Here is a 7,901-nt window from a genome sequence, read left to right as displayed (position 1 = left end):
AAAAAAAAAAAAGAAAGAAAAAGAAAGAAGAGGCCACCATGGAATTTCTTTTTCCAGCAAGCTCTGGGAGTCAGGTAGTGGAGTTTCAAGCATGTAGAGGCTAGCACCTTGCATCCGCACCCAGGCATGACAGTAAGGGGTTCTACTGCAAAAGCTTTGCCTTGTGCTTTGAGTGCTGTTCCTGAATGTATAGCTTCCAAACCTGATTCTTGTGCTTTCCTGGGGTATCCCAGGGTCACCTGTTACTTTCACACACTTTCCTGCTCACATCTGCAGCAGTCGCGTGGTACCTGGCCTCCGAAGATAACTCCCCTAGGAGCTGGTGTTGTCTGTCCCCTGATTCTGGTTATCCTTGTGTCTCCCCCAGAACAGTACGACATAAAGAGAATATGGCTTCTAAATCTAAGTTATAAGAATCGTTGTAGCTCTTGCCTACCCTGCTGGGAATGCTTGCACACTAAAAGGTCTGGTTTAGAAAACAGTTGCCATGCTATGAGAGGCTTAAGCCACATGGAGAAGCTCTGTAGAGTGAGGATTGTTGTTTAGTTGTTCAGTCATGTCCAACTCTTTGTGACCCCATGGAACTGTAGCCCGCCAGGCTCCTCTGTCCATGGGATTCTTCAGGCAAGAATACTGGAGTGGGTTGCCGGTCCCTTCTCCAGGGATCTTCCAGACCCAGGGATCAAACCCACTTCTCCTTCATTGGCAGGTGGATTCTTTACTGCTGAGCCACCAGGAAAGCCCATAATCAAATTAAAAAGAAGAGACTTCATTGTCCCTGTTGAAAAGAAGAGTAGAGATTTCTGTTTATCCCTTCTTTTCCTTACAGCATTTACTTTTTGGAAAACTAGATAAGTCTTTTTGTCAGCTTTACAACCCAAGAATGCCTTTCTTAAGGACCTGGGAGCTGTTTTTCTCAACATATACATCAAGATAAACAGCACCTCTCCCAAGCCCTCAGTTTCTGTGAGAGGGTAGGATCCCGCCTTGACTAGACACCTTGCTCCAAGCTGCAAAGCAATCTCCTACCATAAAGATATCAGAAATTTGTTATTTCTATGGATAAAGCCAATTGGCTAATCCAGATGGTCACCCCAACCACCAAGTAAAGTTAGGATGAACTACGTGTGACAAATGGTGCCTTGAAGTCCTCTGACCTGAGGATTTGTTATAGTTTACAGTGAGAACATGTATATACTCGGCTATATCTGCTTGGCTGTCTACAAGGATGAGATTTCTTTGTGTCTCCACAGTCTCTAGCAGACTGCCTCTGATGTGTCCATCACATTCTGGTCTTTTAATGTTTATTTGGTAATGAAACTTTTCTTTCTCTGCCACCTTTGTGGAGCAGTTTTCCGGGTGGGGAGAAGATTCTGGTTTGAATTATATTTCCCAGGAGTAGGCCCTCTGTCAGTCTCTGAGGTCCCAGATGACAGCCAGCACCAAGGGTCAACCATGGGAGTGAGCCATCCTCAACATCCAGCCTCATAAACCCATGAATAATCGCAGTCCAGCCAATATCCGACCATGAGTACACAACAGACTTCAAGCCAGAGCCTCCTGGCTGAGCTCAGTCAATCAAACCAAGAGCGATAACAATAAATTAAGCCACTACGTTTTGGAATAGTTCCTTAGACAGCAAGAGATAGCCAAAACACTTAACTCTTGCTGTTGTAACTAAGGACCCTGACTAATACATGTAACCTCTTCTCTTCTTCTGTGTGGTGATTATCTTGGGAGAGGGGGATCCATCCATCTCTGAACCCTCCTTCCTTGAAACTGGTGCTATTTTTTGCACAGAGGAGATACCAATACACTTTCCTGCTTAAATTGCTTTTTGGACAGATTGAGGTTTAAATAAAATAAAAACAACAAATTGGATGCAATACATGTCAGTCAAACTGAACTGAATATTTTGATCTAACAACTGCTTCTAAAAAGCATTTGCTTCTGTTTGTTTACACACTCCACTAAATATGTGATGTTGATAATTTCCCTACAGTTTAAAGCCAATACACATGAAATTATGTTTAGGGAATATCGAGACTGTTTTTTTCCTTCCAAAACCACTTCTGAGCTCTGCCCTTGGTTCACTGGGCATTTTGCTCTTCTGTTCAGCTTCAGGCGACACCACTCTGGGTTCTGCACCTGCTTTTTTCCTGTTTTAATGGTGTGATTAAAAGCTATTTCTTGGCCATAGGGGCCTTTCACAAACATCCATAGAATATTGTCAAGACTGAAAGCAAATGATTAGGGATAAAAAAAATGCCGTCTGCAGGAAAACCCATTGTTCCATTTCTCTGGAGCATCAGCCTGTTTGTGCTACAATTATTGGATTATGTGTCTGCTGATACGTGCCGTCTCTTGTGATTTGACTTCCCCACTCTCTTGACAGATTACTGACTCTCAGGCTTCAAAATAAAGGCAATCCCAGACACTGTCTTAATGCTCTTTCTGGAATTGGTAAGTGCCTGTTAGTTGCGACGTAAACTGAGCTTTGGAAACTTAAAGATTCTTTCCCTAGTTGTTCTGGATCCTTTCTGACATGATTAACCCTCGACAGAGAGGTTCAGGCTATGCAGGCTCACAACATCCCCTCCCTGTCCCTTCCCCCATCCATGTGTAAGAACCTCAAATGGCTGGAGTCAGCATGCCCTCTACCTGCAGAGAAAGCATCGTCAGAAAGGAGGGAAAGTGAGGGAAACCAAACAACAAACTCTGTTTCTAGCAATTGATGCACGTTTTTTGTGCTGAAATCACCAATTTCCCTGTTTTTCTTAGAACCTGTGATAATCCCTGATGACTGGGGTTGGGGTGTCAAAAGTACTTGAACAATTTGGAAAAGTATAGTAAAAGAGGGAGGTCCAGGAGGATTCATCTACAGACTCAGTTTCACCTGTAAAAAGAGAAAATCTTAGCATGCATCTCCCAGGGTTACTGGGAAGCCTAAAAATGTAAGTCAACCTAAGAACTTGAGCAACTTCCCAGGTATGGTGCCAGGCTCCTTGCACAATCAGGGTCCCCTTGGGTACTGTCATGTCCAGAGCAATGCTGGGAGTGAGGCATTCTGTGTGCGTCACTATGCTTTAATGGCGGCACGGCGAAGTGTAGAGCTACAAGAGACAAAGGAGCGGGGAAAAGAAGCAGAAAGGAAGGGAAAGGAGAAGGTCCAGGAGGGAGGGAAAGCAAAGGGGGAGGAAGCGGGCTGGGACAAGGAAGGGCCTTGAAACAACATCCTCCGAGGGAATACAAAGCACAAAAGTCAAGACAACTGGAGTGCATCCTGATTAAGGAAACAGACTTTGTTCATTCAGCCTCACACTTAATGCTTATCTTGTGACCAGCGTGGTCCTTGCCCTCTTAGCATTTACAGTATAGCAGAGGTGACAGCTAATTTAAAAGGTCCCTGCTGTACGGTGAGTTACGATACAATGACAGAAGAAGAAAAAATGGCTATGATGGAATAGAGCAGGGGCAGGGAAATAGTTTTCAGTGGGTTCGAGGGAGGTGAGGGTTGTCTGGAAAGGCTTCCACTTACCAGGTACCAGGAATAAGATACAGGAGAAACTACTCAGTGTTGCCGAGTCTCAGTTGCTCATCTGTCAAATAGGCGCCATGACACTGCTTACGTCACAGGAATGCTATAAAGAAGAAATAGGACCATCTGCGTAAAGTACTTCAGCAGGGTGTCCGTCGGTCAAGCAAGGGATTCAACCTGGTGGCCGCGGGGCAAATTTAACCTCACTCCATCTTTAGTCTGTGATTCAAAAGGAAATGAGGTGGCCATCTTTAAAAATTGGGAAATTTCACAGGAATCTGTATCTCTAGCTTCTCATGAAAAATACGGAAACCCGGCAACTCTGTTCTCAAATTCCATGTGGCAGAAATTGGCTGGAATTGAGGAACAGCTGCCCTTCTGGGCGCGGGGTCTGGCCTCAGGTTGGCCATACCCCAGGCACCCTTCTCTCACGTGTGTTCCCTGCCCACCCTGCACTCTTCTGAAATGATCACTCAGATTACTAAATACAATGCAGATCCCTCACCCCAGCTTTGCCCCTCTTCCTGCCTTTGCCCTCGTCATTTCGGCAATCCTGAATAACCTACATCTCCCCCATGATCTCTGTGCAGAAGTGCCCTTTCTCCTGCTGCTCTTTCTGCCCAGAAGAAGAAGCATCAGTTAACTCTTACTGAAGTGGATTTGAATTCTGTTTTCAGGCATGAAAAAACTTGCTTAGACAAAGCCATGGGACAAATGGCACATCATCCTTGGGGTACTTTTAGGCTATACGCTCAAAAGAGAAAAATTGGGCTGACCTTATTACCAAAGGGGGAACGTTTCTGCCCAACACCTGTTGTTTCCTTCCAAGTGAAGGGGGCTCCTTCACGGTGTGACACCTGGATTCTCCCAGCTTTCATTTACTCTTCCCAAGGAAAGAATGAATTTGGGTGAGTTTGGAAGAAAGAACCAGAAAGGCACCACCCGGCCCTTTTTTTCAGTCCTTTTCTTCTACTTGCTGGTGTGCCTACAGAAGGCGTGTGTCTTGCTCTGCCTCTGTCCTGTGGGAAAAGAACCTTTCCCAGCAAGGATGAGTTCTAACTCCAGCAGAGTTTAGATGGGTAAGCCTGAATGGTAGGTTATTTGCAGAAAATGGCTGAAAGTATTCCTTGTCCTGTACCCAGCCCTGTTAAGTAGTTCATACAACTTGCAGGATGAAGACAGCTTTCAGGGAAAGGGGAGAGGAAACCTGGGAGGTGGCGGGTTTGGGGGATGGGGGAAATCCACAAGCTATCTGGACATCACGTTTCAATTCTAAACTCCTTTATTTCTTTGAATTTTTGAAGTTTTGAAATTTTGAAGTTTTGAAATTTTAAAGTCCCAGTTCTGCAAAGGACAATCTTCAGTCTTTGCTCACCTAACATTTGACCTCTCCACATAGGAGACAAAATGTGCCTTCTAGTCTGGAATCTGAAATCCTGGACATGGCCTTTGCTGCACTCGCTTGCAGCAGGAGGACCCTCTCCACTCCAGAAATGCTGTTTCTGGAGATTCAATGTGGAATCTGAAAATAAAAGATCACCCTGACCACAAAGCTTCTGCCAGCAGGACTTCTCCATGATTTATTTATCATCAACATTGATGATATAATGCATTCAACATCATTTCTTTTTTTTTTTTCAACAAGAACTTTTTCTTTTTTTACAGCGAGAGAAGAGTTTAAGCCCATGGGATCCACTGTGATTATCATATACCCCATCACCTAAGGATTCCTGACCTTCTAGAAGAGTGGGAAGACTTCTTGAAAACTCAATCTTCATGCCAGTTGGACTTCCTTGCATGGCTGAGTTGCAGTTACACATATAAAATGTAGGATATGCTCTGAGCCAGACAGTAATTCACTGGTGTTTTTTTCATAGCCCAAATACATTGCACTCCACACCCACAACTCAACTTTAATGGTTTTAGAAAACTCAGTGTCCAAGAGAATGTTTCCTTTAGGAGACACAGAAAGATTTCTTCAGATGGGGCACTGACCCACTGCCTACACATTCTGGCACCTCTGTTAGAGGAATGGGGGGAAGTGAGAGGTAAGGTGTTGGTTAGGAACATGAATTCTGATCAGCTAGGGAAGGTGGACAGAGAGGCAATGGCACCCCACTCCAGTACTCTTGCCTGGCAAATCCCATGGATGGAGGAGCCTGGAAGGCTGCAGTCCATGGGGTCACTAGGAGTCGGACAGGACTGAGCGACTTCACTTTCACTTTTCACTTTCATGCATTGGAGAAGGAAATGGCAACCCACTCCAGTATTCTTGCCTGGAGAATCCCAGGGATCGGGGAGCCTGGTGGGCTGCCATCTATGGGGTTGCACAGAGTCGGACACAACTGAAGCGATGCAGCAGCAGTAGAAGCAGGGAAGGTGGAAGGCTGTGTTTTGATCTCGGGTGGTCTCCTGTGATGGCTTTTAGTAGTCCTTCCCTGTCTAGTGACAAAAATGAGCAGAAGATAATAGCAACCCCAGGCAGGTAGAACACAAAGGACCCCTACTCTGCGGGGATGAACATGTGGGTCAACCCGCCAGGTAGAAGACTTCAAGCATCTGATAAGTCAAAGAAGTCAAAGGCAACAGGAAATGGATAGAAGAGAGGTCTTAAACTGACAAATGCTGACTGTAGCCTTATGAACAATTACTATAGTTAGTTCTCTATGTCCTGGCATTTTCTTCCTCCTTGACTTGCACGTACACAGACGTATTGACTAATTTTCTTCTTTCTTCTGTCTCCCGCTATGTCAACTTCACAATTTATTTTCTTACAATACAGAAAGATTGAGATGGGATGGTGACTTTACTAAAATAAAAATGGAAAATAGATGCCCCAGACCTGGAGCTGAAGCTAGAAATGACTTCATGTTGGTTTCTTTGAAGGAGGAGATGCAAAGTATTTTTTATTTTATGAAGGCTATCTGCATTATATGAGATTTTGTTTGGTTATGTGTGTGTGTTGATACTGTAAATTTGGGGAAATCAAAACATGGTAAAGAACATTTAAATGCCAGACATTTGCCCTGATTTTTGGCTGTCCAGCATCTAAACCCCGCTTCCTACATGTGGCGGGTCCACCCCTGGTAAGGCAAAGCCCTTCTCCCACTAGAATCTGAAAATGCCTTCTGTTTCTTTACTCATTGGGCATGTAACCTCCACCTTTCCTACTGAGTATACCTGCACAAAACTTTGAACCGGAAGGTAGTGATAGAAAAGAGGCTTCCCTGGTAACTCAGCTGGTAAAGAATCTGCCTGTAATGAGGGAGACCTGCATTCAATCCTTGGGTTGGGTAGATCTCCTGGAGAAGGGAAAGGCTACCCACTTCAGTGTTCTGGCCTGGAGAATTCTATGGACTGTATAGTCCATGGGGGTCACAAAGAGTTGGACACGACTGAGTGACTAAAACTTTCACTGAATCTGTGCTTGGATGGGCAGTGACACCAAAGGCAAAAACAGCAACGGTCAAAGTAGTGACAGTGAGTATAGTGACCAGTATTGCCAGCAGCAGCCCAGGGATGCTTCAGGCTAGTTCCTGTGCTTTGGGTATTGCCCGACTGTAAATTCTGAGCTGAAACCTCAGGCTTTCCTAACCATTCTGAGAGTTACTCTATTATCTTTAAAAAAAAAAAAAAATTTATGCATTTGGCTACTCTGGGTTTTAGTTGTGGCATCTGGAATCTTTAGTTGAAGCATGAGAGATCTAGTTCCCTGACCAGGGATTGAACCTGGGCCCACTGCCTTGGGAGCATGGAGTCTTAGCCACTGGATCACCAGAGAAATCCCTCAATTATTTTTTAATGAATTTGCTTTATGCTTAAATCAGTCAGATGTAGTTGCTGTTGATTGAAACTCTAGGCCCTAACTTGATAAATATCATTCTTTCAGTGACTATTAACTGAACTCTTACCACACACCAGACACTGAAGTGCTATGCTATTACCCACCAGTAGAGAGCAAATGTAGATATGGTTCCTGCTTACAGAGAGCTTAGTCTAGAGAGGTAAATATTCATCAATAATACTGAAGATACATTTGAGTCTGATTCTCAATCAGAATACGTCTTTTCCACATTTATAGTTCCTCAAAGTCCATGACACTATCCTCTCCTCACACTAAAGCGAACTGTTATTTCTGAGTAAGAGGGAGGAGAATGAGAACAACTGGCATTTTCTTCTTCACACTTTTGGGCATTTTTTAGATTCTTTAGAATTGGTAAATATGTCTTTTAAAAATCTGTCTTTCCCATTAGACAGACTATACTTCATTCTCCAACTGGAGTCATTAAAATCTGCAAAGATTTTTGGTTAATGCAATCAAAACTATTTTCCACTTCTCTGGATCTTTAAAACAGCATTTAGA

The sequence above is a fragment of the Bison bison genome, unplaced genomic scaffold, assembly GCF_000754665.1.
Source record: "Bison bison bison isolate TAMUID 2011002044 unplaced genomic scaffold, Bison_UMD1.0 scf7180017864199, whole genome shotgun sequence".
NCBI lineage: Eukaryota > Metazoa > Chordata > Mammalia > Artiodactyla > Bovidae > Bison > Bison bison.
This window is presented reverse-complemented; position numbering follows the sequence as displayed.